At 37.2% G+C, this 20860-nt stretch overlaps 1 protein-coding gene across 1 annotated transcript in view; it reads right to left on the bottom strand.

Moving 5' to 3' along the window:
- The window catches only part of LOC136254691 (uncharacterized), a 38497-nt gene extending 34183 nt beyond the window's left edge, over nt 1–4314 (bottom strand). Inside the window, exon 1 of the mRNA XM_066047416.1 lies at nt 4219–4314. The gene's annotated coding sequence lies outside the window, so the exon portion shown is untranslated. The remainder of the gene's footprint in view (nt 1–4218) is intronic.
- Nucleotides 4315–20860: the final 16546 nt, after the last annotated feature.

Raw genomic sequence — 20860 nt, 5'->3', positions numbered from 1 at the left:
GGTGCCAACTAAAAAGACCCTGGAAATAACATGTGTACTACCCCAGTATGTGCACAGAGATGTCAACAACTGTCAACACAGCACAAATCTCTACAGGCACACACTTAACATTCAATACCATACCTAAAGAAGAGTAGCTTACATTACCAATTAAAAAAACAAAACAGTGGAACCTGTGTTAATGGTCACCAATCACTGTGGTGGCTGTGCACTCCTTCATTTGGCCTCCGGTCCTGCAACCGTGGTCAGGCAGGCAGGCAGGCGGGCGGGCAGGCAGGCAGGCAGGCAGGCAGGCAGGGGTAGGCAAAATTACAAATTTCGGTGATTTTTAAAAAAAATTCTATGTCCAGTCGCCTGTAATTGCTTTCTTGCTAATGCTGTAATTGATTAATTTAATTCCATAAAGGTACTATTAATTGTACCATGCATGCAAATAATTATGTGAAAATGGTCTTATTGCCTATTTATAAGTACGGAGAAATGCTGGCTTTAAGTATTTAGTGTGTTGTAGTTTGCCAATGGTTGAAGCTATATGTACCAAATTTTCACATGTTTTATACCAAATCTTCCAGAGAATCTACTGTGCAAATAGCCAGCAACTAAGTTTCCTGCCATTTTAGATAGTTTTTAAACTGAAGTTGGCTCTATCAGGTGAGCTCCAAAAGGAAGGGAGGCAGGGCTAGGAAGGTCAGGAAGCTGATTAAAAATTGAAATGGAAGACGTAGGGATGAATTAGGCCAAGTTATGGGCCATTCAGGTATCAAAACTGGCTTAAATGAACGGGAATTCATAGCACAGGTGTTTATTCAATACCACAGAGCTGTATAGCAGCATACAGCTATCCTTAGGCTGGCCAGAACTCCATTAAGGTCCCACACCACACATATGGATTGCCACTGGGCTTGGGAAAAGCAGCCAGCAAAAGCAGACCACTCAAGTCTAGGTGATGTTGATTGTGAAATTACATAGCTCATTCATGCACTGTGTTTTCTTTGTGAAACATTGAGTCTGCTGACATGGGAGATAAGACCGGTTTTCCCAGATCCCGTCGCATACTGTATGTAATAGTTGTAACACACACATGAGGTGTATCTGATTTGTAAACATGATACCCAAGGACTGCAGGCCCGAGGGTGGAGTTGTTTACAAATCAGCTATAAACTGAATGGGTGTGTTCTAACTGATTTGTGGTATAGGGCGTGTGCAAATCAAAAGAACGCAAACTAATATTGGCTACCACTGAGCGCTGTGTACAAGGAACGATTTTACTCACTAATTACTATATCGATGGTTAGTTAATTCATTGTTAGCTAGTTTATTCATTGGTAGCATGTTTGTTATGCATGAGCACGAGGTGTCATCATCAATGCCATATAAACACTCCAGCCATTGTACCACTTCGCATCATTTAGACGGGTGTAGCTGAAGTGTCTGGCATTCATTGTTGACTTGAGTGGTACAGCGCTATAATAGCCTTGGCTAGCTTAATTTATACTCAAACAAGCATGTGGTATACAGATACCGACTCAGCCCAGCAGTTGTACTGCTTCTCATTCATTCAGATGAGTGCAGTGTTGTGTGTTCATTCGTTCCAGACTGATTTACTTCCTTGTCAGTCCTTGATATTATTAGCTATTAGCCTTGCATTGTGAATTCCTGTGTTGGTCTGGTGTTTGGTTTCGTTTGAAGTCTTTGTATTAATTAGTGGCCCCACTGTGTGGCCAAAAGGAGGTACTTAGCCATGCTATAATTATTTGTAAACCAGTTTACAACTTATTTGTAACACTGGAAGCAGCCTTTGATCTGCCCACACACCATACTACAAATTATAATGTATAATGCACAAGTCAGTCATTTCACATATTTGAATTTCCAGTTATCATTTAAATATTAATTTTAGTGGGTATGAGTACAAAGTTTAAAACAATTTCATTGACTGCAATTAAAACCCAGTTATGAATTACCGTAACAATGAGTACATACTACACATGCAGTGAAAATCAAAGTGCCATGCTGTGGTATGTAATAGGTATACCAAAGCAAACTGTGGTAAGTGATATACCACGGCTTGTGGCTATGCTAACCACGTATGGCATAATTTCACACATTCCTACATAGCGTCTAACAACCAATAATTATTCACTGAAAAATTGCCGACAAACTCATGTCTCCTTTATACATAACTAACTCAGCAATAACAAGTATATGGGTGTGGCATCACTAAAGACTAATCCATCAATGATTCTATTGATTTTGACCACTAACAGGTACGGTTGTGCTATAAACTGCTATATTGCTGATCATTAATCTACTGGGATGTAGAATATATCAGTTATAACACGATTACTCGGGACATGACAAAATATACCCACTCACACATATATTTTCATCATAATCCTCCTAGTAACTGCGCATGTCAAAACTGTCCCTCTTTTAGTACACAAAAGTTTGTTCACCAAGTTGCCTAACAGTGAAACCGCATTGATAATTCTTGACTATGATTATGATTTTTCAGGCATTGTTCAAACATATGCCCATAAATTATATTACATTGTAGTTGTCTTTGCAGTTTGACAGCATATTATATGGTTATAAATAGTTACGAGGAATATGACAACAGAAAGCCGAATAAGCTTATTCATGTAGCAATAAACTATATTCATATAGCTTACACCCCGTTCACACTATCCCGGGTTAGCCAGAGTGATTTCAACTCGGGTTATTGAACTCGGGTTGGCACTTGTTCACACTACTGCATCTGACACGAGCTCGATAGTGTGAGCACCGAATAATAATTAGCTAAGAGAAGCGCATGAGCTTTTGATTATTTAGGCGCTTAATAAAAAGACACTAGAATTGTAGCAAGGAAGTGTAGAACCAGCTGAAATAAGCCGTACAATGTTAGAGACACCATGTTTAAGCTAGTGGATGCTCCTTTCTCCAGGATTATTAACACGTCGTTCGAGCGTAATTGTCACAAAGTCTACTAGAACTACGGTACGTCATAGCCATTTTGAAGAACAGTTTTAGAACATAGAATATACTTGCTGTGTGGCCAACAGAAACAAGTTATATTGTTAACCTGACTTGGCCAGCTCGGAATACGTTCAGACTGTATGCTATCCTGAGTCAACTCAGGGCCAACCCGTGCCAGCCCACCTCTCCTTGTCGTGCCATGCTGGACCCAGTTCGGCACGGCTCGATTGATTCACACTCCAGTTTGTTTCAAGCCGTGCCGTACTCTACTCGGGTTAGAGGGTAGTGTGAACGGGGTGTTATTCAATAAGCATACTATTACGGATATAGTACATTATTGTAGCATGCTTGTATAGTATAATATATGTGGTTACCATACAATACTTTTCAACAGTGGGACAACAATAAAAACAAAAAAGATGGATCAATTTGCTGCATGTGCATGCTATTATTCATTACTGCATTGATCCGATTAATGCTGCGCTCATACAACCCACAAATTGTATGGATAATAGCAGTGATACCTTGACAATACCTCCCCATTACACAGGTTTTCACTTGTCCCAATGTCTGATTCCTAGTGGGACGGTGATTAATTTACAACACATGTAGTTAGTTGACACATTGTCTTTATTTCTTTTTTAGTTTAGGCAATTTAAACGCTGTTTCAAAACATTTAGCTGGATTTTACTTTCCCTAATCCAGAGTGCAAGTTGAGACACATCACTTGACATATTCTGCTGGGCAACAGCTTCAGTGATTCCTAAGTAAATCAAAACTGTATCATCAGCAAACTGAAGGAGCTTGCCATACATAGTTTGTGTTGACATTTCATTCACATACACCAAGAACAATTAGGGACCCAAAGCGCTGCTTTGGGGAATGCCTCCTCTCACTACGTCCCACTGTGATAACAGTTTTCAAACTTAACACGTTGATAACGATCTACTAACAAACCACAACAGCTCAGTTTTGCACACTCCGGCAAACTCAGCTCGATCTCTTTCTATAGGAGCCATAAACTGTGACGAAAAGTGGACCCGCACAATATTACGTAGCTACTTTATAACTGAAAGACAGCCGGAGCGAATGGCGTAAACTGGGAGTTCATTGGATCTTCCTTCACGCCAACTAAAGTTAAGAGTTCAGTACCAGGGCTGCGCCACAAAACGATAACATCCGTGACCCCGTATCTATAGCTACAGACACAATAAAACAATACACAGCCATATGCACACTCACGAGGTAACAGGGAGGTAAAAGTCTTATGACTATCTTTGCAACAGTTGTAATGAAATTTGATGACTACACTATCGAGATGGCTCCACCTACCTTTCGTGTCACGAGAAGGTCACGCGCAAACTAATTAGCATCGTGTTAATTACACCACGCCGGGGTAGGGACTATTCTACGGAACGGAACGGAACGGAACGGAACGGAACGGAATGATGGACTAAACTACGGAACGGAACGCTTTCTCAAATTGAAGCTTGCAACTTACCATTGCTGAAACTTCCCTTACGAGTTATCAGTGGCACCTCCAGTGGGTGATTAAACATAAGATAAAAAGAATTAAAGGATCGATTGTGGGTTTTTGTTGGTTGTCATTAGTAACGAAGTATTAATTGTGGGATGAGCTGTATCAGTGATGTTCATCCTTGGTTCATCTACGGATATACCAAGAAGGGCACTTTATGTGAGCTGATTTGCTCATTTTGACTTTAGAAAACAGTCTGGGCCGGCTTTTCAAGTCATGTGAGTTTACAAATAAAGCAAGCAGGAAGACACTGGTAACAGGAAGAGCCAGCTGAATTAAAACTTGAAGAATTTTGTGCAGTGTGAGAGGAGCAAATATTTTGGCAGATTGCAAAGGGGCTATATTCTGCAAACATCACTGATTTGTATGCATGGAGTTATCAGAGCTCTCAACTGGTGGAAATCACTTTGAGTGAGAACATAAGTGAAAATGAGTGAGGTTGGTATGAAAATGAGTGACATTATGTAGAGGGCAGGAGACTCACTTGCAGTGTGTCAATCACACTCCTAAATGCAAAGGATTTTGCCTCGAGGGGGTCTGGGGTATGAGAAAAGTTCGCAACTCAAGACATTCTCAGATGCAATTTTGATCAAAATTCATGATTTTTGGACAAAGAGACTTTAATCGCATACAGAAAGGGATTATATTGCATAATGTATACATAGCTATTTCATTGTTTGCTGCTGCTGTGTGCCATCATAATTATTCTGATGTTGCTTTCTTTGCAGATTTGAACACCGCATCTGCAGGGCTGCGTTTATAACAAGGCTCTGTTTTGATTATAACAGATAATGACCAAAATACATATAATAACTATACAGCATGGAAATGACTAAGTATAGCTAATAATTGCATGTTAAAAATAATAATGTGAAGTCAGTTAATTATACAGCTAGCTAGCTATATTATGGTGTGTCCAATGAGCCAATAATGGCAATGGGAAACTTTCTGTTTACATGGCTTCTGTTGATGGTTAGTGGCTGAACAACCATAACATATGTGAATATAATCACTCTCATGCATGCAAGACCCTTACGAGTGATCACGTGATGCTAAAAAAACGGCTGTTTTGGTTCGAGATTCATGCTGTGAGTCAAAGAGATTAATGCGTGAGTTTAGAGGTGTTGTGAGTGAGAGAGTGAGATTTTGCTTCAATGCGTGAGACTCACGCAGAATGAGTGAGAGTTGAGAGCTCTGGAGTTATTAACAGATAGTGCAGTGGACTAATGCTGTATTCAATCTAATCAAAAACAGCCAAGCTGTAAAAAAAAGGTGCGGCCTCCATAAAGGCCATGGTGAAAAAAGATGTGAAATCCAAGGTGGCGACCAAAAAATGGCTGTGATGGTAGGTTAATGGTTACATTTTAATAACAACAATTCAGGTGAATTTGGTGCCGAGACCAAGCGGCACAAAATTCACCTGAATTGCCGTTATTAAAATGTAACCATTAACCTACCATCACAGCCATTTCTTGGCCGCCACCTTGGATTTCACATCTTTTTTCACCATGGCCTTTATGGGGGCCGCACCTTTTTTTACAGCTTGGCTGTTTTTGATTAGATATCACTTCTTTTTGTATTTGTATACTGCAAAGCCGGCCTATGGCTGGCTTTGGGGCTTTTTTAACCCATGTGTTTTTTTCTTTACCACAGGAAGAAGAAAAGAACTTAAAGAAGAATTTTAGTACTTCAATTATTTTTGATTTTATTAGTAATTATACAAATTATATACATATATTTATTACATGCTCATTATTCCTCACAGGATTTTTTTTGCAGCTGATCTCTCTACTGGGTGACTTGAAATGTAGCTGAACTATAAACAGGATGGTTTCTTTGTAGCTGAACTCTCTGTAACAGGTGATTTGTTTGCAGCTAAACTCTCTACATGGTGGTGTCTTTATAGCCAAACTCTCTACATGATGGTTTCTTTGTAGCTGAACTCTCTATAAGGTGACTTCGTCTAGCTGAACTCTCTACAGGGTGCTTTTTTTGTAGCTGAACTCTCTGCAGGGTGATTTGTTTGCAGCTGAACTCTCTACATGAAGGTTTCTTTGTAGCTGAACTCTCTACAAGGTGACTTCATCCAGTTGATCTCTCTACGGGGTGATTTGTTTCTAGCTGAACTCTCTACAGGTGAATTGTTTGCAGCTAAACTCTCTACATGCTGGTTTCTTTGTAGCTGAACTCTCTACAAGGTAACTTCTTCTCTACAGGGTGATTTGTTGTAGTTGAATTCTATACTAGGTGGTTTGTATGAGGCTGAACTCTCTACATAGCGGTTTCTTTGTAGCTGAACTCTCTACAGAGTGATTTGTTTGCAGCTGAACTCTCTACATGATGGTTTCTTTGTAACTGAACACTCTACAAGGTGACTTCTTCTAGCATGATCTTTCTACAGGGTGAATTGTTGTAGCTGAACTATCTACAAGGTAACTTCTTCTCTATACAGGGTGATTTGTTTGTAGTTGAATTCTGTACAGGTGGTTTCTTTGTAGCTGAACTCTGTACTTGATGGTTTCTTTGTAGCTAAACTCTTTACAAGGTGACTTCTTCTAGCTGAACTCTCTACGGGGTAATTTCTTTGTAGCTGAACTCTCTATATGTGACCTGATCTTGGAAAACCTACCCTTTTGGCACAAATATCATTTTTCACTTTTTCAGGTAAAATAAACCAGTAGGTGCTTATCTGTCTTGTGTTAAAATTTCAGCTTGATATCTTGAAGCATTCCAAAGATATGACTAATTTACTGTCTTATACATTACAAAGTAACTTTTGGAGTAATGTATTCAGTTCTGAGAGTGATTAAGCATGACAAATGGTGACAAATCACTTTGTTGACAAATAATTCTATTCACACCATCTAAATTGTATAAAAATAGATTTCTTATGATTTGATCAAGTTTTCTTAGTCCTTTTCTTTAATTAAATAGCATGTATCATTGCTAGAGACTTGGCTTTAAACATTTCATCATCTGAACAAATCACCTGATTTGTAAGTTAATTGTTATCCCATGCATGTAAAATTACTACATGGTCTGATAAAATGACCCATATCTCCTTGTAGGAACAAGCATTGAGTGTGAAACTTTGCAGCAAGAAGGTTCAATAGTTGCTTTACCCAGTTATGCAAAAATATTAAGTTTGAAAAAATATTGCTGAAACTTTCAATTGAGTTTTCTCACATTCTTAGTTTGTGCCAAAAAGGTAGGTTTTCCAAGATCCGGTCACATATGATGGTTTCTTTGTAAATGAACTCTCTACAAGGTGAATTCTTCTACCTGATCTCTCTACAGGGTGATTTGTTTGTAACTGAACTCTGTACAAGTGCGTTTTTGTGGGTGATCTCACTGCAGGTTAATTTGTTTGTAGCTGAACTCACTAAAGGGTGATTTTGCTTGTAGCTGAACTCCTTGCATTGTATCTAGTTTCTAGCTGATCTCTCTACAGGGTGATTTGTTTGTAGCTGATCTCTCTACAAGTTGATTTGTGTGTAGCTGATCTCTCTGCAGGTTGATTAATTTGCAGCTGATCTCTCTACAAGGTAATTTGTTTGTAGCTGAACTGTCTATAAAGTGATTTATTTGTAGCTGATCTCTCTGCAGGTTGATTTGTTTTAGCTGAACTCTCTACAGGGTGATTTACTTGTAGCTGAACTCCTTACATTGTGACTAGTTTCTAGCTGATCTCTCTACAGGGTGATTTGTTTGTAGCTGATCTCTCTACAAGTTGATTTGTGTGTAGCTGATCTTTCTACTGGTTGATTTGTTTGCAGCCGATCTCTCTACAGGGTAATTTGTTTGTAGCTGAACTCTGTACAAGGTGCTTTTTTGTAGGTGATCTCACTGCAGGTTGATTTGTTTGTAGCTGAACTCACTAAAGGGTGATTTGCTTGTAGCTGAACTCCTTACATTGTGTCCAGTTTCTAGCTGATCTCTCTACAAAGTGATTTGTTTGTAGCTGAACTCTCTATAAGGTGATTTATTTGTAGCTGAACTCCTTACATTGTGTGTAGTTTCTAGCTGATCTCTCTACAGGGTGATTTGTTTGTAATTGATCTCTCTACAAGTTGATTTGTGTGTAGCTGATCTCTCTGCAGGTTGATTTGTTTGTAGCCGATCTCTCTACAGGGTAATTTGTTTGTAGCTGAACTCTCTATAAGGTGATTTGTTTGTAGTTGATCTCTCTGCAGGTTGATTTGTTTTAGCTGAACTCTCTACAGGCTGATTTGTTTGTAGCCGATCTCTCTACAGGGTAATTTGTTTGTAGCTGAACTCTCTACAAGTTGATTTGTGTGTAGCTGATCTCTCTGCAGGTTGATTTGTTTGTAGTCGATCTCTCTACAGGGCAATTTGTTTGTAGCTGATCTCTCTACAGGGTGATTTTTGTGTAGCTGACCTCTCTTCAGGGTGATTTGTTTCTAGCTGATCTCTCTACAGGGTGATTTTTTGTAGCTGACCTCTCTTCAGGGTGATTTGTTTCTAGCTGATTGCTCTACAGGTTGATTTTTTTGTAGATGAACTCTCTACAGGGTAATTTGCTTGTAGCTGAACTCCTTACTTTGTGTCTAGTTTGTAGCTGATCTCTCTACAGGGTGATTTGTTTGTAGCTGAACTCCTTACATTGTGTGTAGTTTCTAGCTGATCTCTCTACAGGGTGATTTGTTTGTAGCTGATCTCTCTACAAGTTGATTTGTGTGTATATAGCTGATCTCTCTGCAGGTTGATTTGTTTGTAGCCGATCTCTCTACAGGTAATCTGTTTGTAGCTGAACTCTCTATAAGGTGATTTGTTTGTAGCTGATCTCTCTGCAGGTTGATTTGTTTTAGCTGAACTCTCTACAGGGTGATTGCTTGTAGCTGAACTCCTTACATTGTGTCTAGTTTCTAGCTGATGTCTCTACAGGGTGATTTTTTGTAGCTGAACTCTCTTCAGGGTGGTTTGTTTCTAGCTGATCTCTCTACAGGTAGATTTGTGTTGATTTGTTCATTTCTGATCGCTCTAAAAGTAATTGATTTGTTGCAGTTGAACACCCTGCAAAGTGTTTTGTTTGTAGCTGATCACTCTAAAGGGTAATTTGTTTGTAGCTGAACTTTCTCCACAGTGGCTTGTGTGTAGCTGAATTCTGTGTAACTGAATTCTCTAGAGAGTGACTTAATTGTAGCTGAATTCTCTACACTGTGCATGACTTGTTTATAGCTGAACTTTCTTCAGTGTGACTTGTAATGTTCTGAATCTCTATAGTGATATATTTGCTTAACTCTCCACATGGTGACTGTCTTCTTGCTGAACTGTCTATAAGATTAACTGTTTGCAGCTGAACTCCCTACAGAATAACTTGTGATGTAATAAAATTCTATAATGGAGTAAATAAATTAGCCGAATGCTCTATTAGGGTGACTGTTCTATTAGAGTATCTCGATCTCGCATTTGCTACACGGAGTTGGCTTTCGAATCATAACTCAGTGGTTTGTAATCCGATTCTTCTGTACTACTGCAAGGACTTTCTATGAAGATTATTCCAGCTATACACCGATTTTCAGCTCATTGCTCTAAGCGGTTTGCCTAGTAGGCGTGAAAACTAATCCTTTTTAATTCATAAAAATCGATCGCGTAATTGTGACACAGGTTGGGTTTTGTGTCATATCTCCATGGTCTTTATTTCGATTCCTTTCAAACCACCAAAAGGCACTCCTACGATGGTTACTCCATCTACATAGCAATTTTCAACTCATTCCATGAAGCGGTTTACCCTGTAGGCGTGACAACAAATCGATCTTGTTTTACGCGAATAATCGGTCATAACTCCTGAACCATTCATCGGATTTGTACCAAATTTGATGCTAGGATTCGTCTTTGGACTCCCTTTCTGTGTGCCAAATTTCAAGGCGATCGGAGTACGCGTTTGTGTGTTATAGCAATTTTTGCAAGTGTGCGAAAAGACGAAGAAGAAGAAAAAAAAAAAACGAAGAAAAAAAACGAAACTTTGGCAGCTCGTATCTCGGAAATGGCTGGAGCGATTTCCTTCAAATTTGGAATGTAGACTCCCTTGGCTGGCGGGCAACTGTGTAGCAAGTTTGGTTCCAATCAGATAAGTGATCACCGAGATACAAAGGTGTGAAAATGACGTTTTCGTTCTTCCTGTCAATATACTCACGGTGTGGCGCGCCGGCTTCTTGGGCCGCACGACACACTACCGTGTGTCTTGATAGTGAACTGATTTTTTCTGTTGCACAAATTCAAGGATGTGTCTGACTGCTAGCCTTGAATCAGGCCAAATGCCAAAACTGCAAGATCAACCAAATCTCAATTATAAGCCTAGCTATGCATGTGAAACCATGCCCATAGCTACCAGGCAAATGTGATTTGGACCAAGATGTGTGTGTAATTTCAATGTATCTAGTCAGACCGGAAATGGAACACACATTAATTAATATAAATACCACCTAAGAATCTTAGGATTTCTTAAGTGTAACATTTCACATGCTTCACTTCAAACAAAACAGGTTAAATTTGTTCATCTATTTTCAAGTGATTCCCAGTCCAGCTGCATGGTCCATGAAATTACAGTGGGATCACATGTATTTGTTACAGTGTGGGCTGCTCTGTGTTGGATCTACTCTAGAGTTGAGATTTCAAGGTAGACTGCCAATGTACCGACACTGTTGTAGCATATTTAAGTGGAGGACAAATGAATTCAGTAATGCTAGATTATTAAGTATACAAATTTTTCATAATGAAATTGATATCCCATTTTAATTTGTACCTCCACTTTGCAACATATTCAAGAAGTTACCACCCTTTTAATCTCCAACCACTGTCGTTAATTAACCAAGATCTCACCAGTCCTTGTTTTTTCCATCTACAATTTTGCTTTGGAACAATTATTATCTAAAGGCTCTAATTCATATTTAGTATTTCAATCTGTAATTCACCTTATTGTGGTTTTACTAATTTTATTTTTCATTTCCTTTGAAGTTGTACAGTATAGGTAAACAAAGATAAATTTTCTCTCCCATCTTATTCTAGGACTGAGAAAAATTTAATTATTTGTATACAGGCTCAAAATTGAGAAAATATAAAGCAAGTGAATTAATATTATACAGTCAGTTTGCTTTTGGATATTTAATGTCTCCTACTGTAACAAAAATTCAATGAATCCATGCATGCATCTCATCGCTGGTTGTCTGAACATTCTGCAAGTGATACCTCACTCAATCAACCATATATCCTGTTTATTAGACTGAATAAAGTCATGATCACCTAGACTTTTCCTGTCACCAGTAACTTTCTAGTTAATTTCTCTGTGGATATTACGCTCTGAAACTGAAGAAAATGAGTGGTCTTCTAAACTATTTATCTTGTCAAGATCACCAGAAGCAACTGACATCCAATCAGCTGCTGTATTCAGTGTAGTAACAAAACTTGCCTTGGTCATGCAATAAATGAATTGAAGAGACCTGCTTGATATATCAGGTAATAGAACATTGCACTGCATGAAACAGCTATTAATATTTTATTATTATCCTATTCCATTTCCTGGATGAATGCAACTTCTGATCAGCAATGATAGTGGCTAGACAAGCTGTAAGTTTTGATTCAGAAAACATTCCATTCTGTAAAATAGACCCCATCCTGGATTCAACTCACTACTCAGGCTAAGATATCTGACATTATGTAGTCCACTATTCTGCATCATTGATGTTCACACAATATAGCCTCCTTGAGGTATCTGAATGTTTGCTCCTCACACACTGCACAAAATTCCTTTAGATTCTGTTTAGCCTGACAGAGTTGATTCAGCTTGTCACCATACTTGTTTCCTTTGTAGTGTAGCTACATACTGCCGGATTTATGCCTATTAGAAAGGCTGAGCCCCAGATTGTACATTCTAAAGTCAAAGTAAGCAAAAACAATAGCAAAAACAAGTCATGCATTAAGTTCCCTACTTGATACATCCGAAGATAAACAGCAATAACTCACAATCGATCCTTAAGTTCGTTTTATCTTTCTTGGGGTACGTTTGTTTACCAGCTGGAAGTGCCACTGATAACTTGTACAGCAATAGTAAGCTGCAAGCTTCAATTTGAGAGAGCATTCCGTTCCGTAGTTTAGTCCATCATTCCGTTCCGTAGTTTAGTCCATCATTCCGTTCCGTTCCGTTCCATTCCGTAGAATAGACCCCACCTTAATTACGCGCCATGCGCTTATAGATTTAAAGTGTATCTATGTACGTACAGAAGGAGTAGTTGCGATCTTTGAAGCGTCTGCTTTTGGATTCTATTATTGCTATCAACTGTTGATCACCTGACTATAGAGATATTACAATATTCCAGCTGTAAGTTTAATTTAGTGTTGTCAAAGTTATTAAAAGCATCTAGTTTTGTACATCGCCGGGCATATCTTCTTTTAAGCATTGCTGTATGCACAAAAGCTACAGTACCTTAGCAACAGCCTGCTACGTACAATACCGAGGGGGGAAATTTTCGCTGATTTCGCGGTTTTGGGTGTTATCAGTGAAAATTTTACCCTTGAATTATTTAGACTTCCATAAAGTCTAATACATTTTGGGAGTGTTTGCAAATCCGCGAAAATTTTATTTTTAGCAATATTGCTCAACCTCGAAATATTTGCCCCTCGAAATATTTAGGCTATATGGTAGTATTGCAAGTAACCAATAACGTTACGCCACCTGAATTAGTTTAGAATTGTTAACAGTACACTATCTGCGCAACTGTACCTGCCTTATTATATCTGCGTAACTACTGATCTTACACAAACATAAATGATCATCATTACAAGATTATCAATAACTATTTCAATTCAGATTTTTCCACTCTATATACCTACTCCGATACCACCATTACAAGGGGACATCAGTTTAAGCTTTTCAAATGTCACTCAAGATTATACTGTCGATCAAAATATATTTTTAATAGGTTAATTAATGATTGGAACGCTTTGCCTGCAGTTGTAGTTAACGTAAATTCTGTAAATCCTTATTAGATAATCACTTATTTGATTCGAGATTTACTTTTGTATAATGGTTAATTGTACTATTGTGTGCAGATCCGGTATACAGGCTGTGCCTTTACCGGTATTTTAATCATAATCGTAATCATTAAAGAAAGCGCGAATTATCAAGGAAATGACAGGAATGTGTTAATGAAAAATTGAGGTAGTAGCTATATAAAAATAGGAGGAATACCCTCTTAGTAGGAATTTTTATATTTTTGATTTCTCGTAATGTATTTTTGAGCTGTGCTATATGGCATACAGCTTCTCTTTGAAGTGAGATGTGAAAGTTGCAAATAATTTGTATGCAGTACACTTTGTTACTTTAATCCTCCCACACTAAGTACATGAAGACAGTATAACATATCATTGGAACTAACCTAAATTAGTAATGTTCTTGTTGCACTAGCTAGTTTCCTACAGTAGTGTTAGTGTAGGGAAGATTTATGCAGGGGCACTAAATCTTTCCAAGAGATTTAGTGCCCCGGAATTAAATCTTTTCTACAGCACTGTAGGGAAGATTTAGCACCTTGGCATTAAATCTTTCATAAATTACTATAGGGAACATTTAGTGCCGGGGCATTAATTCTTTCCTATATTACTGTAGGGAAGATTTAGTGCCAGGACACTAAATCTTCCCTAGTGTATCTTCCCTATACTAGTGTAGGAGAGATTTAGTGTTTGAGGCACTACTGTAAATCAGGAAAATTTTGGCATAGAAAATGTTTGTCTATTAAAATTTCAATGCAACATATTTTCGACAAAATTTCTTTCACAGAATAATTACACATTAATATTAGTATGCGCAAATTTTTCATATAGTAAAAATAATTTTGTTGTGTTAATTTTTGTCGATACAGCAGCTAGCGACAACAACTTTTTGATGACAAACTTTTCCTAATTTATAGTAAATCTTCCCTGCAGTAATGCTAGTAGTGCCAGGGCACTAAATCTTTCCTATAGTAGTGCAGGATAGATTTAGTGTTTGAGGCACTGAATCTTACCTACATTTGTCTTTCCTACATTACTGTAGGAAAGCACCCCTATTTAGTGACATTTACTATGGAATCAATATTTTCTAAAGAATAATAATTGAAGATTGGAATGCACTACCAAAACATGTTGTAATGGTTGACAATATTAAGTGAAATTACCATAAAAATAAAGTGTGATTTGAATTGATCAGGCATCCATCTCAACCATACTAATTATTAAGGGAAGACATGCAAAAGCATGATAATTATGTGTTTGTTATTTTATTGTAATAATTATTTGTGACCCAGTCTGAGAAAACCGGTCTTATCACCCATGTCAGCAGATTCGATTTTTCACTCAAGACACACAACTACATGAATAAACTATCTAATTCCACATTTAAAATCAGCTAGACTTGAGTGGTCTGGTTTAGCTGGCTACTTTTCCCAAGCCCAGTGGCGATCCGTACGTGTGGTGTGGGGCCTTAATGGAGCTCTGGTCAGCCTGGGAATGACTGTATGTGGCTGTACAGCTCTGTGGTATTGAATAAGTACCTCTGCTGTGAATTTCCTTTCATTTTAGCCAGTTTTGAGACCTCAATGGCTCAAAACTTGGCCTAATTCATCCCTTGGCCTTCCTTTTCAAATTTTGAACACCATCTTGCCCACCTTCCAGGGCCCCCGCCTCCCACCCAATTTGCAGCTCGCCTGATACAGTCAACCTCGGTTTAAAAACTATCTAAAATGGTGGGAAACTTAGTTGTTGGCTACTTACACAGTGGATGCTCTGGAAGGTAAGGAATTGGTGTAAAACGTGTGAAAATTTGGTACAACCATTGGCGAGCTACAACACACTAAATACTTAAAACCGGCATTTCTCTATACTTTTAAATAGGCAATAAGCCCAGTTTTTCCAGACTGGGCCTCAGTTTGTACCACAACCAGAGCAACTTATCATTTGCAAGCAGAGCAAGATCAAAGGACAGAAACAAACACATACATAACAGTAGACTAAAAATTGTGTTATTGTGTAACACACAGAGTATATACACTGCTTGAAGGTTCTTAGTTTACTAATTTGTTGAGCTGCTTTACTGCAGTTGTACCCAGTTATACTGACAGTAAAATATCAGTAACTTTGGGTATATGGAACATAATTGTTTTACTAAGTTTTAAACTCTCAGTAAAACATCAGTGAATGTGGGTTTACTGAAAAACTACTAAAATAACAAACAATTAACTGTTCCATATTCTGGGGATATACCACTTTTGGTAAACTAAGAAACTTCAAGCAGTGATACCACTTAGTAAATAACAATCCACTAAATAACTTAACAGAACAATCATTAACCAACATCAATAGTACTTTGTTTCAGCTGAATTCTGATGCTACGCCATAAAAAAGTAATGACAGTTGGATACCTATGACAACATACAAAAATGATACAATAAGTGTTAGGTTAGTTTATCCCTTAACAGTAAATTGTTAAACAGGCATACATTCCATTCATTCATCATGGCACAAAACAACAATACATAAAACTGCTTCTTTCCACATCTGAAATGCAGTTACGTAGCAATAATTTTATACGATGGGAATTTCGCCAAGATATGTCTATTCCCTCAATAGGAACACTGTTTCACACTAATCCTTATAAACACATTTAGCATGAGGTTCATTAGCGATGGCATGATGAGATAGCGTAATCACCCACAATCCCACCTGCTTTTAACCAATAAGTGAGACAAAGCAAACCAACAATCACTTCTCCAGTGTACATATTTTACAATTACTGCTAGTTCCAATACAAGTAAAATTCAGTAGAAGAACTAAGGAGTGTAGTCAGACTTTAGGGCCTAACTACATACACTATGAAAAAAGAGGGATATAAGATGGTATTTCCAGTGGCTTATTGAATACAAAAAAGCTTGGTATAACCTGTATTATACTAACAATCTCATGCAAGACTTCAGTTAATGTGTTAAATATACTGAAACCATATATGCGATGGTATAGTGTGGGCATTATATTAGATATAAGCTATTTGAGGTAATGTGGTAAATAAACTGAAACCATATATGCAATAGTATAGTATGGATTATACTAAAGTATAAAATGAGTATAATACAGGATTTATATTAAGGCTTATTTGTATTCAATAAGCCACTGGAAATACCATATTATATCCCACTTTTTGCACAGTGATAAACACTAAAGCTTGGTGAAATAGAGAAGGCATTCCTTAGTGTGCTTCCTAGTAGGGCATGCACCCCACCCCTACCCCCAATGATTGTTCCTGAAAATTAAAGCCTTGAGGTAGAATCTCAGGCTGATTTCAGCAGGTTATTACAGTATACTTATATGAATGTTGTATAAGAGTGACTGCTCTATTAGGGTAATTTTACAGTAAAGCAGGAAACATTTTACTCAGGATTTTTTTTTTAACATTAGACCCAACATGAGGCTGATTATTAGCAGTTTATTAGAGTATAGCTACTATTCCTGTATGACTGTTGTATTAGAGTGGCTGTTCTGTTGGATGTAAACGAGACTGTGCATGCCACAAATCAGCGATCATGGAACATTCAGTTGTTAAAACAAATAATAATAATAATAATCTAGGAGACTTTTAATATGTGGTACAAAGGGCAGGTATAAAACATCAGAATGGAAAACAGATGCTGGTATACAGTGACAAGGTAGGGTTAAATTTTAACAACAATGATTGAGATCTTCACAGCAGTCAGATACATCAGACTTTTTTTGTAGCTACCCAGAGTAATCAAAGATGTGTGGGCTGATGAAGTTGCAGTGGACCCTTGGCTATCTGAACCATAATGTGTTTCAGACAATGGTAAACGTGTTCAGACAATTGAATTGTTTGGATAACTGAAGTCTCCATACATTTATATACAGAGCTCTGTTGAAGTACTCTAATGTAAGATACATTAGTACTCAAAATACTCTATTAAAGCAGTCATTTCCAATTCCAGATAAATGAGGGTACAGATAACTGAGGGTCTACTGTATTTAACTATTATACAAGAATAAGTAGCACAACTTAAACAACATTACATCATTTTCACTAATATAATGTCTTTTTCCAGCTACTGAATGGACAGAAATGGGGCTATTCTCTATGAATAACTTGATTGTGTATAACATAACAATTTTGCGAATTTGGTGAATGCTCTTTAGAGTTAGTGAATACAGTCATAATGGATTTTGGTACTATACAGAGCATTTCAAGAATACTTTTAAGCAGAAATGCTTAGTACAGTGCTATATACACCATAGGAACTATTAAACTTCCTTTAATAATGAATCACATTATCGAAGTCAAACGTGTCAGACGTGTCGCCAGTAGCGGTGTAAATATAGTTCACAATTGTAGAGATTTCATTAGCTAGGTAAACAGCCATCCAACCATTCAATACGTCAAAGCAAATAAAATGATTGCAAGTGTATAACTACTGGTGATATGAGCACAATTATTTTGAGCTACTCTAATAAAGCAGTTACCTATTTTTAGATTTATTTTTGTTAAAGAGCCCAGCAATCCTTCAAAGAATAATTATAGACTTTGATGTTTACAGTATTATCAACAGTACTGTATGGACTAATGAATTCACTGCCACTATGAATCTTGTTTAAAATAATAGTGGCGAGACTAAATGACACTTATAACCATATGAATATAATTTGCACCTGTAAGGATTTCATTAGTTAGATAAGCTACTGGTTGATTACTAAAGTTGTCTGCACACATTGATTTAGCTCTCAGTACCACTATTTGTGATTTATGACAAAGCCATTTTAAAACTCTCTAATAGAGCAGTCTTTCGTTTTTAAGTATTAAATAGTTGGTAATGAGTGAATATTAGGAGGCAATAAATAGAAGTGAGATCATGTGATGCAGTGCCAACATTCACATTGCTGGATGGGTGCTGATGTCTCCAATACTTTCCTCTATTCTCTGGTTGAATTTATTTGGACCACACCGAATTAATCTAAATATAAACCGTCCAACTCACTACTGAAAGAGTTAATGCCAAACCTTTGTTCCATAATACTGAGCAGTTTTTGTAATCAGATAGTTCAAATGGTATGGTATACTTGTTTAATCAACAGTTGTTTCTTTGTTTCTAGGCTAACAACTCTAGAGGCAGGGCATATTTTATTAAGTGAAAGAACACTAAAAACACCTCTTGCTTTTCAAGTTTCTTCCTATTATAGTTTGTTTGTGTTCACCTGAGTTTTTGTTTCTTGTTAATAACTCTTTTTACATGGGCCAAACATTAAGTAGCATTGTGAAGCCCTTCAAACACCAGAACTGATTATCATAAAGTGCTTTGATGCAAGAACTACGATAAGGCTTTGAAAATATCCCATACATTTAGAAGAGAGGATTCAGGCATGCAAACATGTTTACAACATGAAAACATGCTTGTTCCAGTACATAACCATTCGGAGTGAACACATGTTCACCTCTTTGATATTATTGTATTTGGTGGGGGCTCAGGTGAATGTGTACTGACTATAATCAGGTATAAACTATAAAGACACATGGAGATGTATATATGGGTTAAGCAGGCCGATAGCTAGTTAGGGTTCTCTTCAAGTAGTCATCTTGCATACGGTAGTGTAGGAAAAGTGTATATGTAATGCATAACGCAAATATTATTTTTTGAAATGTTGTATTGATGTCCATATGAAGATGGGCATGTGTATGTGTTACATGGCTGAATATGACTTGCCCACTCAATGTCAAATGTCAAAAAACTCTTTAGAATCCACTCTTTGCATTTCCATAGAACAATCATCAACACATTGTACTATCAGAGTCTAACTTATGAGTACCTGAGAAAGAAACACCAATACTTAGCCTAGAAATTTAGTACGGTTGACATTACAGATGTCAATAGTGTTCCTATCCACCTGCCCCTTTGCATGGAGAGGAATAGTCTAGAGGCGTAACAATGGAATGTAATTAAACAGTGATGTCACAATAATGTCTGCAAGAATGGCACATCCAACAGCCACACAAAGTGAGTAGTTCTCGAAATAGATCAGTGAACAGCTGCTAACCAAAGATAAACAAAGATGTTTTTCCATATGGATTAACATAACCAAAGATTTCTTCCTATACACTGTATATAGATTAGGCAGCATTTCCAGTTTTAACCACACGGCCCTTTTACTACCACCATCTTTCTTTTAAAGAGCATCCTATTGAAAGCTACAATCAGTCTCAGCTACATCACATCTTCACACAACTCTTAATTCATGCATCAAGTGGTAACTCCAAAACAAACGCAACAAATATTCAGTAATTACCAGCAACGCAATCTGATTGGTGTTAACTGTTTTCAGTAACACACTACAAATTTTGAGCGTTAGCATGACTAGGCTGTTACTCTATACTAGTGTTGTTTTAGTACAGATTTTCATTAGTACCAGTAGGAAAAAAAACAATTTAGTTTAGTATAGTATACAAAAAGTAATTTATGCTTACTAAAATAGGTTTTAGTTTTAGTTTAGTAAAAACTGAAACAATTTATTTTAGTTTAAGTTTAGTAAATAAAGGAAATCAAGTTTTAGTTTAGTTTTAGTAAAATTCAGATTAACGCTTTTAGTTTTAGTTTAGTATAGTACACTAAAAGTAATTTATGCTAGCTAAAATAGGTTTTAGTTTAAGTAAACTAAAACAACACTACTCTATACAAAGGCAGACTAGTTTCTACAGTCACTGAAAAGTGTGACAATGTGATGACCAGTAAACTGAAGGGGAAAACACTTTTATCAAGTTGAAATTCATTACAGACCTCTCCTGCCTTCAACGCTAGAGTACTGTCTGAAGTGTAAGTCAACTTTATTGAAAATAAAGTTAAGTCATTGGAAAATCCCATTTCACATTATGTAGTGAACACTGCAAAAATTGGAATTTCTTGAAACTGGATTAATGTTCAGTCCTTAAGCATTTGCCCACACCATGTGTACATGTTCTGGAAATTCCATATTCTCTGCTCTTATCCTGAACTTCAATACACAGCACCTGATCTCTGCTATGAGAAACATAATAAATCCAGGAGCTTTTCTTAACAATTGATACAGCAACTTTCCTACAGTACAACACAACCTAAAGAAATACCATTTTCTCACTCCACTCAAGTCACACTGACATAAACCATATAAAAACTCCATATTCTCTATTCTTATCCTGAACTACAGTACACAGTATCTGATTTCTGCTATGAGAATTTAACAGTGTTTCTGAAAGCAACTTTCCTACAGCACAAACCTAAAGAAATACTACAAACTCAAATACCCTGACAGAGGCCAAGACTTAAAGACATT

The sequence above is a fragment of the Dysidea avara genome, chromosome 4 (assembly GCF_963678975.1).
Source record: "Dysidea avara chromosome 4, odDysAvar1.4, whole genome shotgun sequence".
Taxonomy (NCBI): domain Eukaryota; kingdom Metazoa; phylum Porifera; class Demospongiae; order Dictyoceratida; family Dysideidae; genus Dysidea; species Dysidea avara.
The sequence above is the reverse complement of the archived record's forward strand: the minus strand, read 5'-3'. Positions and strand labels throughout refer to the sequence as shown.